General features: G+C 37.8%; 1 long non-coding RNA gene across 1 annotated transcript in view; it reads left to right on the top strand.

The window, feature by feature from the left end:
- Positions 1-30: 30 nt before the first annotated feature.
- The window catches only part of LOC137987299 (uncharacterized), a 20,540-nt gene continuing 3,070 nt past the window's right edge, over positions 31-17,500 (top strand). Inside the window, exons 1-2 of the long non-coding RNA XR_011120425.1 lie at positions 31-123; positions 1,163-1,277. This is a non-coding gene — a long non-coding RNA (uncharacterized lncRNA). The remainder of the gene's footprint in view (positions 124-1,162; positions 1,278-17,500) is intronic.

Raw genomic sequence — 17,500 nt, forward strand, 5'->3', positions numbered from 1 at the left:
TTAACAATTTTTTTTTCTGTTTAATCTTTTAGTTACTAATACCTGTGGGAAAGGTTGTTTTGTTGTCTCCATATGAATGATTCTCTTTTCTGTGACTTGTATCTTGGAAACAGAACTCTACATGTAGGTCCTTTAAATAATTATTATATTGTTATTAGCAGCAATATTTAAGGGGTCATGTCACCTATTTCAGGGTCACTTTTCAATAGCGAAAAATACCTGTATCCCTACTATTATATAGGAATCATGATGGCTGTGGATGGCTAAGATCGAAACATTCAAGGATGATTTGGTTTGTATTTGAGAAAACAATGCTGACCTAATCATTGTTTGCCCTTTCACAGAGAGATCACGTAACATTGTGTTCTTGGTTTAAGAATAATTTCATGGTTGGAAAAAAGTACCTTGTCAAATTAACGTTTTAGTAACTAGTTTTGACAAAAATGCAACATAATATCTGTGGCAGAGCCCCTTTAAATACTTTAAATACCAACTTTATTCATTTAATACAATGAAAAGGGAGAAATACCAGAGGTTATCCCAATACGAGGTTATCTACCAGGATGTTATTTATCTGGAGTCGATTTTTATAAGGGAGGAAAACCAGATTACCTGGAGAAAAACCCTTGGAGTCAGATGGAGATTGACTGAAACTCAGCCCACATTTGACCTCGAGGCCAAGGTTGAACCTTAGGTCGCAGTGGTGATAACCACTAAGCCACCCTGACTCCCCTCTAAGTCATCCTGACTCCCCTTTCATGTAGTGATTGTGATGGTGATAATGATGACGATGCTGACATGCTGGTACTTTGAATAAGTTAACAATATATTAATTTTAGGGGCTTTATATTGCAATTTGAATTTTTTTATGATTTACATTGAAGCCCTTCATTTGTTGTTTGCCTATATGTGATCTTTGGAGTCAGCTTTACTTGGTTGTAAGAGGTTACAACCACTACAGAAAATGCCACAAGAAAAAATGTTTTGTCCAGTTGGATTCTTAACATCTGTATGTATAAGTTACTGCAGATCTCGTGGTGACGGTTGCACATTTTCGGTTTATGCATAATGGTAATGCTTTGCTTGTTAATAACACAAATGCTCGTAAAAAGGAAGATTCATTATTTTTCCTTCATTTCCTTTGCTCTTTCTGTCATTGTAGTAGACATCTCAACATTCGTGAAACCGTCGAATCCACGTGAGTGGAATACAGGAGCGAAATGAATGCCATTTTTAGGAGGACGACAAGTCAAGCCAGTGTAAAATGCGACTTTGAGGTAAAATTAAGGGAAAGTTAGGCTCACTCTGAATGAAATGTGTTTGTTCAACTTAAAATAAAACATAAATTTAGACTTACTTTTCACGAAACGACTTCTCCAATCTTTTTTTCTCTGTTTTGGTCTGACCTGGCTTTCAGATTCTTTCTGGAAAAAAAGATTAGTGCGTCAAGAGAATGCACTTGTTGTAGGTTCCTTGGGAGTTGTTTTGGGCTGTTTCCGTTATGATGGATTGCATTTTAAAGCTTCTCTGGTACAGTAACAAGAGAGAGGCTGCCGTTTAAAGGGGTTTTCTTGAAGCATTTAGACTGTGCAGAGTCGATTGCCCTGGTGTTTTATGCTCACCTTAAAAAGAGAATAGCACGTTGATTTCTTCTTTGTCCAGGAACTTCTCAGTGAAAATTAGTCACCACTGTTATATTATATTAATTAGCATTGTTATGTGATAATATCGTTAAGGGATATTTTTCGGGACGACTTCTGTTCGTGCAGAAAAAAAAGAACCTGCTGCTTGACCTTGACCTCGGTTAAGCTTCTTGACCATGTGGTCCACCTGTCATGTCTCTGAAACCATAGAGACGAACACAAGTAATTGATAGACATACACCCACACCCATATTAGGAATAGATCAACTTCAAATAGGGACTGTTATCTCACGTTCTAAAATTGGGCAGAAAGGCCAGGGGGTGGACAGTCTTGTTTTTCACACTGAACGTTGCTATTCAATCTCAATTACTAGTAGTAGTCAAATGTAAGTGAATTCCTATATTCCTTGCATTTAGACAATTGTTGACGTCATTTGCTGATTAAGATGGTTGAAATTTTACGGGCCTGTTGAAGATGCGTCTGGCTTAATGTTCTGTTCTTCCATATGTCCTCGGAAACTACAGAAACAAAGGGCAGGGATAGTACGACCGTATGCTTACAATGAACGTTCGAGAGTCGTCAAATAGACATTTAATCCCACATTCTTACCAAAACATGACGGCCAGCTGTGCAATTTTACGTATACTCTAGAATTTCATTATTTCCCTCATTACTAGTTGGTGTTAATTTAACCTATCGGAGTGCAATTTGGTCTGTAATCAGCGCGAGTTCGACTGGTAATCACAAGTATGACTTCAGATCCAAATTGCATTACGCGAAGTCAAATACCACCTTAGTACACCTGTTTTAAAACCGTATTGTGTTTTCCTTCAATATTGTTCTTTAATAATCCACTTCAGTAGATCCGTTTTCTTAAACGAGGAACTGGAAACGCTCTTACGATGGGCTAAGAAAATGATGCAAGTAAGATCAAAGATATCGAGCGATTAGTGAATAAATTGCACTGCTTAGTGCCAGTAAGTTTGCAAGGAACATCATGTATTTCACTACGGATGTAATAAATGACAAAACATCGTCTGTAAATACCCAAGCTAATTCAGATACATGCTTGCAAGTTTTAGACAAATTTACTCGAACGATGTATCTGGAGGTCCGGCAGTTTTCACCGTTTGTGCCAGCAGCTTATTGTTGCGCGTGTTTCATTGCCCATGTTGTTAGAAAGTTTACAAGTATGAATGAAACAACGTGCTTACACGGTATTAAAAGAAGCACTGTTGAAATTGTCTTATTGTTGTGACAACATGTCTTTTTCTTGAGAAGTACAATGTAAAACAAGACGTTAAAGCAGTGCACTCTATCCACCCACCCCACTGCCCCCTCCCCCCCCCCCCCCCGCGGGGCTTAAACCATTCTTTGAGCACTTAAAAGAAATCATGAAAGCAACAACCAAAACAAAAATAATAAAACAAGAAAAATCCAATGGAGTTAACGAATGCATCTAAATCGCCATTTTATTTTCCCAACTTCGGAAAATAGGTCTCTTCTTGTTTTTTCGAAGGGCTTGCTTTTTGCAACCTGGAAACGAGGTTGTTTCGTTGTTTACGTCATTGTTTTTAAAATCCTCGTGGAGAAAGTCGCCTGTTCGTGCTCCGCAGGTTATTTCTATCCAAAGTTGCCTCTGCAATCGCCGGTCATCATACTTAGAAAACGTCTTCGAAGTGAAAATATGCGTTCATAGAGTGTTCTTCGGTAGAACGGTTCAAGAAGAAATGTGCGGGTGAGACGATTGGTTGGTAAGTGGCACATTCACCTTTTGTACTAGGTATATTATGGGGCTTATGTAAGCTTACTTTAAGGAATCTCGCCCACCAAAAAAAAAAAAACTTGCGGTACTTAGCATTGCGTTGCATTGCATTGCTACATCTTGCTTGTTTAGTATTGCGTATTTTCAGTCTTACGAGTGCCGAAATGAATCAAAGAGATCGGAAATTTGTGATGGGTTCGAAATTTTAGCGACCCTCGCTCTCTTCCTTGGTGGTTTATAGTCACCTCGCCACCAGGAAGACTCGCCACCAGTAAACTCGCCACCAAGGGTCACATCAACTTTATAAATTTTTTTTTTTCTAGTCCTAGATTAAGTATTTTTTCCTCAATTGCAAATGACAAACTTAACAGTGAAATTTTCTCGTCCAAATGACATCGCTTGTTTACGAAAGGGAAAATTGCATCACCGAAGAGTGTATGAATGTTGGAATCACTAAGGGAGAACGAAGGTTTTATAGTGCGGAGTTTCGAAAAGTTTTGAAAACCGGGAAATGCGCCAACTGATCGATCGAAATAAAAATTACGCCCCGGAAAATATCATATTAGGCTTGGATTATGAAAACTATTAACGGATCGCGCAAATGCATACTCAAGGCGAGTCTTCTCCTTATAAAAATCAACACAGCTTCGCCTTCCACTAAATAATGTCCTTGTAATGATTTATTACAGCAGACGTAAGGCAAAGTACTTGAAGAAACTGAACTTGCTACAATCATTTCTCAAGTAGAACATAGTTAGTAGCTAAAAGGTGATTGCATATTGGTGGCAAGTTTGCTGGTTGCGAGTCTTCCTGGTGGCGAAATGACTAGTTACCGCCTTGGTTGGTCTGGTGCAACAGGTTTTGTTTACTCAGTCATAATTAGTCTACAGTTTTCTTGAAACCAGCGGCAGAGCAGGAGGATCTATGGATCAATTTTAACGGTTGCTGGTTATAAATATTGTCATTTCTACATGTACATAATTTATTACAGTGAATTCGAGTTATAAGGAGGTCGAGTTATTAGGAGTTGAGAAGAAAAAACAGGAAATGAGGGAAAATGGTATTTACTGTCTTTGTATTCACTCACTTCAGTTGTAGGGAATTTGAGCATAATTGTGGCATTAGTATTTGAACAGGGCCCAAGGCATAAAAGAATAACCATGGTTTTGCCCCGTTGAAGTTTGCCCCACAGTTTACCAAAGAAGATCGAGTGCGCCCCATGTTCGTGCATTATATCTTTTAGTTATCAAAAGGTCTTGATAGATTGTCGCTTTTGCTGAGTCACCGTGACCAGCCGTGGGTATCTCAATGCGAGCAAAACCTGGGGAGACATGCTCCCCAGGTTTCACTCACTTTGAGAAACCAAGATGGCAGCCTATTCGTAAAAGAAATTGATTTTATCAAACAAGTTGATAAAGGTCTAAGATTGGAAAGCTAAGGAATGGGAATATCAGGTGGTCGATAATATAATTATTGGTCATAGCTTTTATTTGATATGATGGCTCCTAAAGGAGCCGTTTTGTTTTAGCACATGTAGAGTGTAATATCGAGGGCTAGGCTCAACCTACAGGATTTTGCTAAACCCCTTTACTCGACTGGGCCATAGAGATGGACAAAATTTAAAACCTGTGGTGCTTCCTAGTTCGGCAACATGTAAAATGTAAGCAATAATGTGCACCTTTTTATCGCAAGGGACAATAATTTGATCAGTTTGTAATGATGGCAGAGATGACTTTTAGTCTTCTCGAAAGCGTTAGACAAAAGCTTTTGACACGCGGCTGCCTTTAATGTTTGCAGACAAATATGCACGATTTTTTATCACTGCTCATGTTTTCTCAACTTCCAAAACTTGTCTTAGATTCAGTAATCCCTATAGCTTCACTGTAGAATAATTGTGAGTGCTTATGGCAGTCTATCAGAGATGAATGCTCATGTAGGACCAAACCATGACTGTCTTATAACTCTAGTTAAGAGTCATTATTGTGCATGCTTATGAGTGTATCAGGGATGAATGTACATGTATGGTCAGACCTTGTCCCCAAAACAGTGGTCCTTATTACGCTTGTGTAGAATCTTATGAGTGCTTAATAAGTGTATCAGGGATGAATATATGGCCGAACATTGTCTGCATAATAGTGGTCCTTGTAACGCTAGTGTAGAATCATTTGAGTGAATATAAATGTAACAGAGGTGATTGTAGGATGAATGTAGTACCAAACCTACAATCTCGGACAAAACTGTTGAGACAGTGACACAAATTCACCTCCATTTTTACACGCCCGTATTTACTCTCCTCTTCCCACTCCCCTCCCCCATCAGTCAATGTCGCTGAGTATTGTCCTATGTTCTACAGTATACAGTACCGCTCGAAACTATTAGTGCATTTGCATGCGGTAATACCTTGTCTTTGCCGATAGTGTTTACCGCGAAATCATCAAGGTTGGACGAAAACCGCAACCGAGGCAAAGACGAAAGCAACCAAATGCAGAGGGTGACTTAATTGCGGTAATTATGTGCCGCAAGAAAACAATGGTACTTTGCAAAGCATTGTTTAATATTATCACGCCTAGCTCCCCAAGGTAAAGAATGAATATCCAAACTGTTTTTCGCAGCACCGACGCAACACAACGCACTGTCATGAAAGCCTGTTTAATATGTTCATCTCATTTCGCCGTGACAGCTGAGAACAGAGAATGTTGATAACCTTTCATGATGCCTAATTCTTACATCTTTATGTTTAATAATTTGTAAGTTTTTAAAAAGCTGTGTGGATAAGGCATAACTTAAGTCGCCGCTAGTGCAGTGCAGTCCGACAGGAGATATAATTTATTTAGAATCAAAAGCGCTTCAAAGTTTGTGTCCGGTCCAAATAGAAATGTTTACGGGATAGTTGTTGAAAAGCTCCATCTTTGAACTAAACCTTAATACAACATGTAATGACTCAAAGATTACACCAGCGAAGAACCATAACTGTATACTTGAAGTTTCTTAAGCAATTCCTAACCACTCCTTGTCGCGGGTTAATTACGATCATTTCTGATTCAAAAAATTAAGTGGCAGGTAATTCAGCAGTTGAGCTTGAAATTCGGAAATATTCATTCCTCTGAATTGTTAAGATTAACTTAAATTAATGCTTCAACGACCACACGATAGACCAGTTCAATGAAGCCTCTGCCAATTTGGTCAGTTAAAACGTAAATACAAACTAAGCTGCCTTCTTCTGTCACGAAAGAGAGAGCGATAGCTCATGAAACACATTGTTCGATTCAAACTGCTTAACACAGTTGTAACAAATGAAGATCCACGTTGCCGGAACGGCTGACAATTACTTGTAAAGTTTATCGTTTTCTTCCATCTTTCGGTCAATCAGATCAAATTGACTTTCGCGAATCTTGCAAAGCCGGTCGCTCGACAAGCGGCATCACCATTAAGACGAGTTTTCCCAAACACGTGCAAATTTCTTGATAGAATTTCTGCTGATCTTCCCTGGTGAAAATCTTTGAAGGATCTTTGAAGATCCGTAAAGACTCCTCAAAGATCTTTTTGAGGATCTTTCTAAGGATCTTTTCTCAAATCCTCAAGGATCCTACCTAGGATCCTTAAAGATCCTTAAAGATCTTAGCCTTTCTTGCCAAGATCCTCAAAGATCCTTGCCAAGATCTTCAAGGATCCTTGAGGATCTTCGAAGATCCTGTCCAAGATCCTTGAGGATCTTCGAAGATCCTGTCCAAGATCCTGTGCAAGATCCTCAAGGATTTTTAAAGATCCTGACCAAGATCTTTGAAGATCATCAAAGATCCTTGAGGATGTTGAAGGAACCAACCAAAGATCCTTGGGGATCTTCAAAAACCATATCCAAGATCCTTAAGGATCTTCAAAGATCTGGTGCAAGATCCTTGAGGATCTTCAAAAACCCTTGCCAAGATCATTTGCAAGATCCTTGAGGATGTTTATGTTTAAATATCATTTAGGACTTTACAGGAACTTAGCCAAGATTATTAATTTTATTGTCCACCTAATTCTCACCCTGAATTGCACTTATTGGACTGCAGTTTGATGTACAAATTCTTTTATTTAACCTGGAAAAAGGAGCTTTCTTTCTGTAAAAGAGAAACTTCAATACATAAAATGCTTCATTTGTCTGTAAACTATTTATGTTATAATGCTAAGTATGATTGAAGTAAAATAACAATGATGAATCATGGGAAATCAATATCCGACTTTTATTTGCTAGCATTCTTTATTGAACTGAATGAAAAACAGCCACACACTACGATTCTCACTTGAGTAAGATGCAAGTGAAGTTTGGTAAGGCTTATCACCCTGGCTTGTTATCCAATAAAATCTAAATCTAACAAACCTGAACAAATGATGCACTGACTATTGTTTTTCACAGACTTGATGTGGATCAAGTTGCCTTTGACAACATTGTTGTTTTAACATTGAAACTCTGTGACAACTTTGCTCACATCTTATTCAACTGACAATCATAGTAGCTTTTGGAGTTATTTGGTCACATGCATGGTTATCCATTAATTAAAAGTCTAGCTGCATACAGTAAACCAATTTCTCAAAATTACCTATAATATGACTTGAATGTATATTAATAATCATAGAAACAATAGACAGTTTTCAAGTACTCATTAATATCAAAGATATGGCTGGGAATATTTAAAATATTTTCACAAACAGCCATTTTTATTGAGAAAATATTTCTTAAAAATAAGACAAAAACCTTAAATTGTAGCCTAGAAAAACAGCGAAAGAGAAACATTACAAGTACAAGTACATGTACCACAACAATAACGTTTGATTTTACTGAACACATTTGTATTTATTTCATTTTATTTATCTTTTTATTACATGTAATAATTTTTTTCTTCACTCAGTATTTGGTGCTATTGTCGGCTGAGGCTGCTTTTTGAGAACTTTTTCTGAATATTTTGCAGTTACGCATCCTGAAAGAAAAACAAAGCCATAAGGGCAAATTACTCATATTGATTATCATGAATTCCACATGTACTCGCAAGTCATGCCGTGGAAGTGGAAATAACTCAATGTTGTACGCAATTAAAATCTTTTCGAAATAAAACGTTTTGTTCCAGTATTACCATATCATTTTAAATGTGAATGCTTCATTGCCATGCAAAAACACACAAAGAATCTTAACCCCGAGAGATTTGAATTGGTTTAGTTAGCCGATTTAAGGACAATAAGTCATCAACTCAAATATTATCTGCTTATAATTAGCGCCTACCTTTGTACTTGGATTGCTGTATGCATTTCCTCGTTTTGAATCAGTATTTAAAGGGCAAAACAATCATGCATGAATCATAAGATTTATGCTCGTTGATTCAAACTTAGAATAAAACCGCCGAACTATAAGAGGAGCCATCGTTGGTGACTGCTGACCAAAAGGGAAATGGCTCACTAGTTTCCAGTCTTATCTCTCGCATTTTATCCAAGATGGCGGAGGATTACAACCCTCCGACTGTACTTTAGAGAAAAAGTGAGCAAAAATCATAGCAGGTATTTTTTTAAACAGCTGTTTTAAAGCATTACGTGCTGACACGAATTCTTTGATATTTCGAGAGTATATTGTTTCATATTGCTTCTGGCCCGGCCTGCAGCTATTACGAGTTCATCAAACAAGGTAATCTGTTACTGAAATTTCCGACAATCAATGGATTACATCAGAATAAACGTTTTCTTTTTAATTGATTCGTGTACAGCGTGATTATTTTTATGTTCAAAGTTTGGTTCCTTAACGATGCTTGAGGGTACATGTACGTAATACCTCATAGGATCTTTAGGGATTTTATACACTTCACTCCTAAAAAGGTCCTTATGAGATCCGTATCCTTGAAGGATCAAAATCACTCTAAAGATCCTTTTTAGATCCTTGAAAGATCCTCATAGGATCTTTCAAGGATCCTAACGGAGATCCTTTCAAGATCACTTTAAGGTTCCTTTTAAGATCCGTGAAGTATCCTCATAGGATCTTTCAAGGATCCTAATAAAGTTCCTTTCAAGATTACTATAAGGATCCTTTTAAGATCCTTGAAGGATCCTCAAAGGATCTTTCAAGGATCGTAACAAAGATCCTTTCAAGATCACTTTAAGGATCCTTTTAAGATCCTTGAAGGATCCTCATAGGATCTTTAAGGATCCTGATAAAGATCTTTTCAAGATACCTCTGAAGATTCTTTTAGGATCCTTAAAGGATCCTCATACAATCCTTGAGGATCTTTTGAGGATCCTTTTTAAGGTTTCTTTCAAGATCACTATAAGGATCCTTCAAAGATCCTCAAAAGATCCTAGTATGATCTTTAAGGATCCTGTCAAAGATTTTATTAAGATCCTTTCAAAGATCTTTTTAAGATCCTTGTAAGATCCTCAGTCACTCTTCGAGGATCTTCAAGGATCCTTTTGAGGATCTTTCCAAGATTTTGTGTGTGGATCTTGGTAAGATCTTTGCAAGATCCTGATAATTTCCTCAAGGATCTTGATGAAGTATCCCAAGAGTCCTCAATGTTAGAAAATCTTTGAAGATCCTTTAAAGATCCTTCAAGGATCCTGTGAAGATCTTCATCTTTAAAGATCTTTGTCAGGTCTTTGAAGATCTTTGAAGATCTTTAAAGATCCTTTAAGGATTTTCACCAGGGTTTATAACATCTGTATTCAACAGATCTCGAACAACTTTTAGAAATCTTGTCGTTTGCTGGAAAAAGATAAATGATCAACGCTTTTATTAAAGCAACTTTATGATAATCGGTAAATATGCATACTAATATTATTATTATTAATATATTATCGCTGCGATTGATCCGCAAGAATATGCAGATTTCTTTGATAGCATCTACTCCAAATAAAAGCAAACTGCATCCTGTAGGTGAAACCTCTGCTTTTGGTTACCGTGGACGAGGTTTTACCTTGGTCAAGCTGGAGATTGAACCTGCGGTTTCACCTACCGCAGCAAATGCACAAATAGTTTCGAGCAGTACTGTATTTCCGACCAAGATAAGGCAACATTGAGTTTGGGGGGAGAGGAAAGGGAGGCATTTAAGCAGAACGTTTGGATAACTTGTTGGAGTACCAAAAATGTCACTTTGTCTCAACAGGTTTTGTCTGAGATTGTAGTCTTCATTATTGTGGTCCTTATACATGTATATAAGGCTAGTGTAGGATCATAGGAGTGCTTAAGAAATTATCATTGCTGAATGTACGACCAAACCTTGTGCCCAATCATAATATTATGAGTGCTTAAAGTGCGACGCGCCTTTTGTTTATTCACAAAATTAATTGTCTGCCAATCAGCATTTGTGAATTTGATTGACAGTCACGCCTCCTTGTAAAGTTTTTACAGTTGTAAGTTTAACACCGTTGCATGGGTTGTGGAGTTGACATATTTACACGTAGTTGTCAAATGTGAAAGTTTGTTGCGTTGCCACGGTAAGGTGTGTTGCACTGTAAAATTACAACAGAGGTTAATAAGTGTTTTAGAGATGATTGTAGGGCCAAACCTTGCCTTTAATACTGTGGTCCTTTTAACGCTAATTTTGAATATTATATGAGTACAGTACCGTGCAAATGTAAGTTGACAGTCTCGATGGAAACTCTATCCGCGATCCTCAATGTTTTCGAGTTTCGAGGATCGAGTTTCCAGACCCTTGAAATTTTTTTCGAGGATCTTGATCAGAAATCTCTAGGTAAGGTGAGGTGAGACTTCTCGAAAGCGAAACAATAGCATTAGACAAAAGCTTTTGACACGACACCGCCTTTAATATTTGCAGACACTTGGTACCAAATTACATGTCTTTTTCACGATCGCTTCCACTGTATGCGCAATGTTTTATCACCGCTCATGTTTTCTCGACTTCAGTGTTCATAACTGCCTAAATTTCTTGGAAACACAATCATAACGAGTCAAGCCTCCATGCACATTGCGAACGATACACATTGCGGTAAACAGAAAGCGGCGGCAAAAGTCTTCAACCGAACATACAAAATGCAAACAAACTTGAACGTAAAAATATTTACAGGATACTATGCGATACGAAAATTTGAATTTTTTTCCAACTGCTTCTTGTGCTGACGTCAACTAAGTTCAGATGCTTTTGAGTATTCTGAAGTAGCGAACATACCGGTAACAAAGACTCCTTGCTGCCAGCAGTTTACTCCAGACAAGATACATTTAATTTGCGCAAAACTGACAATGGCGTCAACTTAAGCGAACGTAAAAATGCAAGCATTGAGTGTGCTTCAAACGTGAAGCAATAAATACTTGACTTAAAAACCACATGACTCTGAAATTGTTGTTTCACTCCGAAATTTTTGAAGTCGGGCGGACACTTAATGAGAAACCGCCATGTCAATTAAAGGGTACATGAATGAGAATGCGCATAATTAAATGCTTAAAAAACTAAAGCGTTCAAAATAGCGCATACCAAAAGGACAACGGGAAGACCTCTTGAGGAAAACTTCCACGTTTTACACAATTTACATGGTTCGATTTATTGGCAAGACCTAAACCGGCCTTTACCCTGCTGCTTTGCGATGCGTAAACATTTGGGCTCGTACTGAAAATCGCACCAAACTCGTAGAGTGACGGGGATTAATTTCAATGTTTTATTAAACCCTGCAAACAAAGCATCGCTCTGTACCCCAACTATAGGCTCATATCTTAAACTACAACAGAGTATCATGCAAACCAAAACTATCATTCAGCAAAAACAAAACAAAGGTTGTGACGTCATACGAACACCGACACAAAACACAGCGACACAGCGAATATCACGCCTTTCCGGGCACAACTTTTTGCATAAAATGAACTAATGGAAAAATTCATTCCATGTAAGTTTTGGGGGCCCAAAGTGCAAAATACCCTTTCTAACTACTTTCTGTGTGAATACACAGTAGAGGAGTACACAAAATAATTCAATGAAGACACTTACATCCCTTGCCAGAGTTTCTGACGAACGCGAAAAATGATGGAAACCAACAGTAAGATAAAATAAAAGCCGTATAAAATAGACAGGAAGAAAGATGTGAAAAATGAATCATGCGAAAACTCCTTTGATTTCTCCACTCGAAAGTCTCGAAAATTGTCTCGAAAATTTCTCGAAAGCCCTCAAACGTCTCAAAACTTGACTCGAGCCTCGATCCCCTAAGTTTTCGAGAATCTAGGATCGAGAATCGAGTTTCGCGGATCGAGCTTCGAGGGACTGTCAACTTACATTTGCACTGTACTGTACATGTACATCAGAGATGAATGTAGAGCCAAGCCTTGTCTTCAATACCATGGTCCTTGTAATGCTAGTATAGAATCATTTGAGTGATTATATGAGTGTATCAGAGATTAACGTATTGCCAAAACTTGTCTTCAATACTGTGGTCCTTGTAACGGTAATGTAGAATTATTTAAGGTAATTCCCTTCAAATTGTTCTACTATCAAACTTTTTTGGAAACGTGGCATAATTAACATTCATGATAAATTATGAACATTAAAAAAATGCAATAAAAAAATGGGGTCACCGTGCTTGTTTACGCGTCAGCAGGCTCTTAAAATGGGGTATTTTTACTGTTTTCACGTTAAAAATTCGAATCGCCTTCATACAGAATTAAGTCTTAGTTACTTCAAAGACAAAATTTTATTTTGAAAATAAAGCCTCTTTTATTTACATAAGCAGTATTGCTTCATTTACGCTGTTTTTGATTCCCTGGTTGTGGGAAAAGCACACTTTTTGGGACAGTGGTCAGATTGAAGTCCTCGCCTTGGGTAAAATACACCCAGTACGGAACTGTTTTCCAAAAAAAATTCATGTTCTACTATCAAACTTTTCGTCTTCTTCACATGTTCTTTATTAAACTGTTCTTAGCAAATACCTGAAAAAAAAAAAAGAAAAAAAAGGGGGTCACTGTGCTCGTTTGAAAGAAAAGGAGCATTTATTTCGCTATCGGGTTTAATTTAAGCGAAATCTCTTACGTTTTGTATGCACACGTGCCCATGTGCGCATGCTAATGACGCGAAAATCGTGCGCAGTAGGGATGTGCAATGCAATACTAAGGAATTACCTAAAGTGATTATATGAGTGTATCAAAGATTAAGTTAGGGCCAAACCTTTTCTTCCAGATAGTGGTCCTTTTAATGCTGGTGTGGAATCATACGAGTGCTTAATAAGTGTTTGAGGTGAATGTAGGGCCAAACCTTGCCTTCAATACTGTGGTCCTTGTAACTCTAGTTTAGAATCATTTGAGTGATTATGAATCTATCAGAGATGAATTTAGGGCCAAACCTTGTCTTCCAGATAGTGGTCCTTTTAATGCTGGTGTAGAATCGTATGAGTGCTTAATAAGTGTTTTAGAGATGAAGTGGGGCCAAACCTTGCCTTCAATACTGTGGTCCTTGTAACGCTAGTTTAGAATCATTTGAGTGATTGAATGAGTGTATCAGAGATAAATGTATTGCCAAACCTTGTCTAGCTTCCAGACAGTGGTCCTTTTAACACTGGTGTGGAATCATACGAGTGCTTAATAAGTATTTTAGAGATGAATGTGGGGCCAAACCTTGCCTTCAATACTGTGGTCCTTGTAACTCTAGTTAAGAATCATTTACAGTGCGTTTCACAAAACTTTTGACAAACGGTTTCCGAAGTTCGTTTGAAATTCCCAAAGTTCGCTATGAACTTGGCAATTTCATTACGTAGTTGTCAATCAAATTGTGAACTTCGAAACGAAGTTGTGAAATTTCACATCGAATTTCGTTGGGAAGTAGCGAAATTCGTCGTGAGCAAAGTTCACATCATTCGGTGTAGTTGGTTTGGTAATATAACTACAAAGGAATTTAAACTGAAAAAATTTCTCAACCAAGCAAGACTAATTTTTTGATGTTTCCTTCTTAAAGGTAAATTATTTGAGAGGTACGGAGCCGAGACTTCACATTACAGACAGATGGCGCGACTCGTATTTTGTTTACACTAGAAATGTAAAGACAAAGTTGAACAACATGACATTGAAATGTTTTGTTTCTTGCGCTATTTTTTCGAATGATGTATGTCCTGAAAATAGGGTTTCTTTCTATCTCTGTTAGATTTAACTATAAAATACTTTTAAGCAACCATGCGTAGAAGTTCACACGACAGAGATTGTATTCTATAATTTTTAGGCAGGTGTCGGGTGACATCTGGGAATATTCAGTTTTCAACATTTTATAACCCATTTTAAAACCAGTAATTCCCAATCAACGTAACCACAACTTCTAAGAAAATTCCGAGAAATTTACACCGAACGTTGCAAACTTCTCAACTTAACTTCCCAACGAAGTTCGTGGTGAAATTCACAACTTCGTTTCGAAGTTCACAATTTGAATAACAACTACGTAATGAAATTGCCAAATTTGTAGCGAACTTCAGGAATTTCAAACAAAGTTCGGAGACTGTTTGTCAAAAGTTTTGTGAAACGCACTGTAAGTGATTATGAATCTATTAGAGATGAATGTAGGGCCAAACCTTGTGTTCCAGACAGTGGTCCTTTTAATGCTGGTGTAGAATCATACGAGTGCTTAATAAGTGTTTGAGATGAATGTAGGGCCAAACCTTGCCTTCAATACTGTGGTCCTTGCAATGCTAATGTAGAATCATTTGAGTCATTATGAGTGTATCAGAGTTGAATGTTGGGCCAAACCTTGTCTTCCAGACAGTGGTCCTTTTAACGCTGGTGTAGAATCATATGAGTGCGTAATAAGTGTTTTAGAGATGACTGTAGGGCCAAACCTTGCCTTCAATACTGTGGTCCTTGTAATGCTAGTTTAGAATCATTTGAGTGATTAAATGAGTGTATCAGAGATAAATGTATTGCCAAACCTTGTCTAGCTTCCAGACAGTGGTCCTTTTAATGCTGGTGTGGAATCATACGAGTGCTTAATAAGTGCTTGAGGTGAATGGAGGGCCAAACCTTGCCTTCAATACTGTGGTCCTTGTAACTCTAGTTTAAAATCATTTGAGTGATTATGAATCTATTAGAGATGAATTTAGGGCCAAACCTTGCCTTCCAGACAGTGGTCCTTTTAATGCTGGTGTAGAATCATATGAGTGCTTAATAAGTGTTTTAGAGATGAAGTGGGTCCAAACCTTGCCTTCAATACTGTGGTCCTTGTAACGCTAGTTTAGAATCATTTGAGTGATTAAATTAGTGTATCAGAGATGAATGTATTGCCAAACCTAGTCTAGCTTCCAGACAGTGGTCCTTTTAACAGTGGTGTAGAATCATATGATTGTGTAATAAGTGTTTTAGAGATTACTGTAGGGCCAAACCTTGCCTTCAATACTGTGGTCCTTGCAACTCTGGTTTAGAATCATTTGAGTGATTATGAATCTATCAGAGATGAATTTAGGGCCAAACCTTGTGTTCCAGACAGTGGTCCTTTTAATGCTGGTGTAGAATCATACGAGTGCTTAATAAGTGTTTGAGATGAATGTAGGGCCAAACCTTGCCTTCAATACTGTGGTCCTTGCAATGCTAGTGTAGAATCATTTGAGTCATTATGAGTGTATCAGAGTTGAATGTTGGGCCAAACCTTGTCTTCGAGACAGTGGTCCTTTTAACGCTGGTGTAGAATCATACGAGTGCGTAATAAGTGTTTTAGAGATGACTGTAGGGCCAAACCTTGCCTTCAATACTGTGGTCCTTGTAACGCTAGTTTAGAATCATTTAAGTGATTAAATGAGTGTATCAGAGATGAATGTATTGCCAAACCTTGTCTAGCTTCCAGACAGTGGTCCTTTTAATGCTGGTGTGGAATCATACGAGTGCTTGATAATTGTTTGAGGTGATTGGAGGGCCAAACCTTGCCTTCAATACTGTGGTCCTTGTAACTCTAGTTTAGAATCATTTGAGTGATTATGAATCTATCAGAGATGAATTTAGGGCCAAACCTTGCCTTCCAGACAGTGGTCCTTTTAATGCTGGTGTAGAATCATATGAGTGCTTAATAAGTGTTTTAGAGATGAAGTGGGGCCAAACCTTGCCTTCAATACTGTGGTTCTTGTAATGCTAGTTTAGAATCATTTGAGTGATTAAATGAGTGTATCAGAGATGAATGTATTGCCAAACCTTGTCTAGCTTCCAGACAGTGGTCCTTTTAATGCTGGTGTGGAATCATACGAGTGCTTAAGAAGTATTTGAGGTGAATGGAGGGCCAAACCTTGCCTTCAATACTGTGGTCCTTGTAACTCTAGTTTAGAATCATTTGAGTGATTATGAATCTATCAAAGATGAATTTAAGGCCAAACCTTGCCTTCCAGACAGTGGTCCTTTTAATGCTGGTGTAGAATCATATGATTGTGTAATAAGTGTTTTAGAGATGAAGTGGGGTCAAACCTTGCCTTCAATACTGTGGTCCTTGTAAGGCTAGTTTAGAATCATTTGAGTGATTAAATGAAAGTATTGCCAAACCTAGTCTAGCTTCCAGACATTGGTCCTTTTAATGCTGGTCTGGTATCATACGAGTGCTTAATAAGTGTTTTAGAGATGGTGTCAGGGCCAAACCTTGCCTTCAATACTGTGGTCCTTGCAACTCTGGTTGAGAATCATTTGAGTGATTATGAATCTATCAGAGATGAATTTAGGGCCAAACCTTGTGTTCCAGACAGTGGTCCTTTTAATGCTGGTGTGGAATCATACGATAGCTTAATAAGTGTTTAAGGTGAATGGAGGGCCAAACCTTGCCTTCAATACTGTGGTCCTTGTAACTCTAGTTTAGAATCATTTGAGTGATTATGAATCTATCAAATATAAATTTTGGGCCAAACCTTGCCTTCCAGACAGTGGTCCTTTTAATGCTGGTGTAGAATCATATGAGTGCTTAATAAGTGTTTTAGAGATTAAGTGGGGCCAAACCTTGCCTTCAATCCTGTGGTCCTTGTAACTCTAGTTTAGAATCATTTGAGTGATTATGAATCTATCAAATATAAATTTAGGGCCAAACCTTGCCTTCCAGACAGTGGTCCTTTTAATGCTGGTGTAGAATCATATGAGTGCTTAATAAGTGTTTTAGAGATGAAGTGGGGCCAAACCTTGCCTTCAATACTGTG

Source organism: Montipora foliosa, unplaced genomic scaffold (genome assembly GCF_036669935.1).
Source record: "Montipora foliosa isolate CH-2021 unplaced genomic scaffold, ASM3666993v2 scaffold_335, whole genome shotgun sequence".
Lineage (NCBI taxonomy): Eukaryota > Metazoa > Cnidaria > Anthozoa > Scleractinia > Acroporidae > Montipora > Montipora foliosa.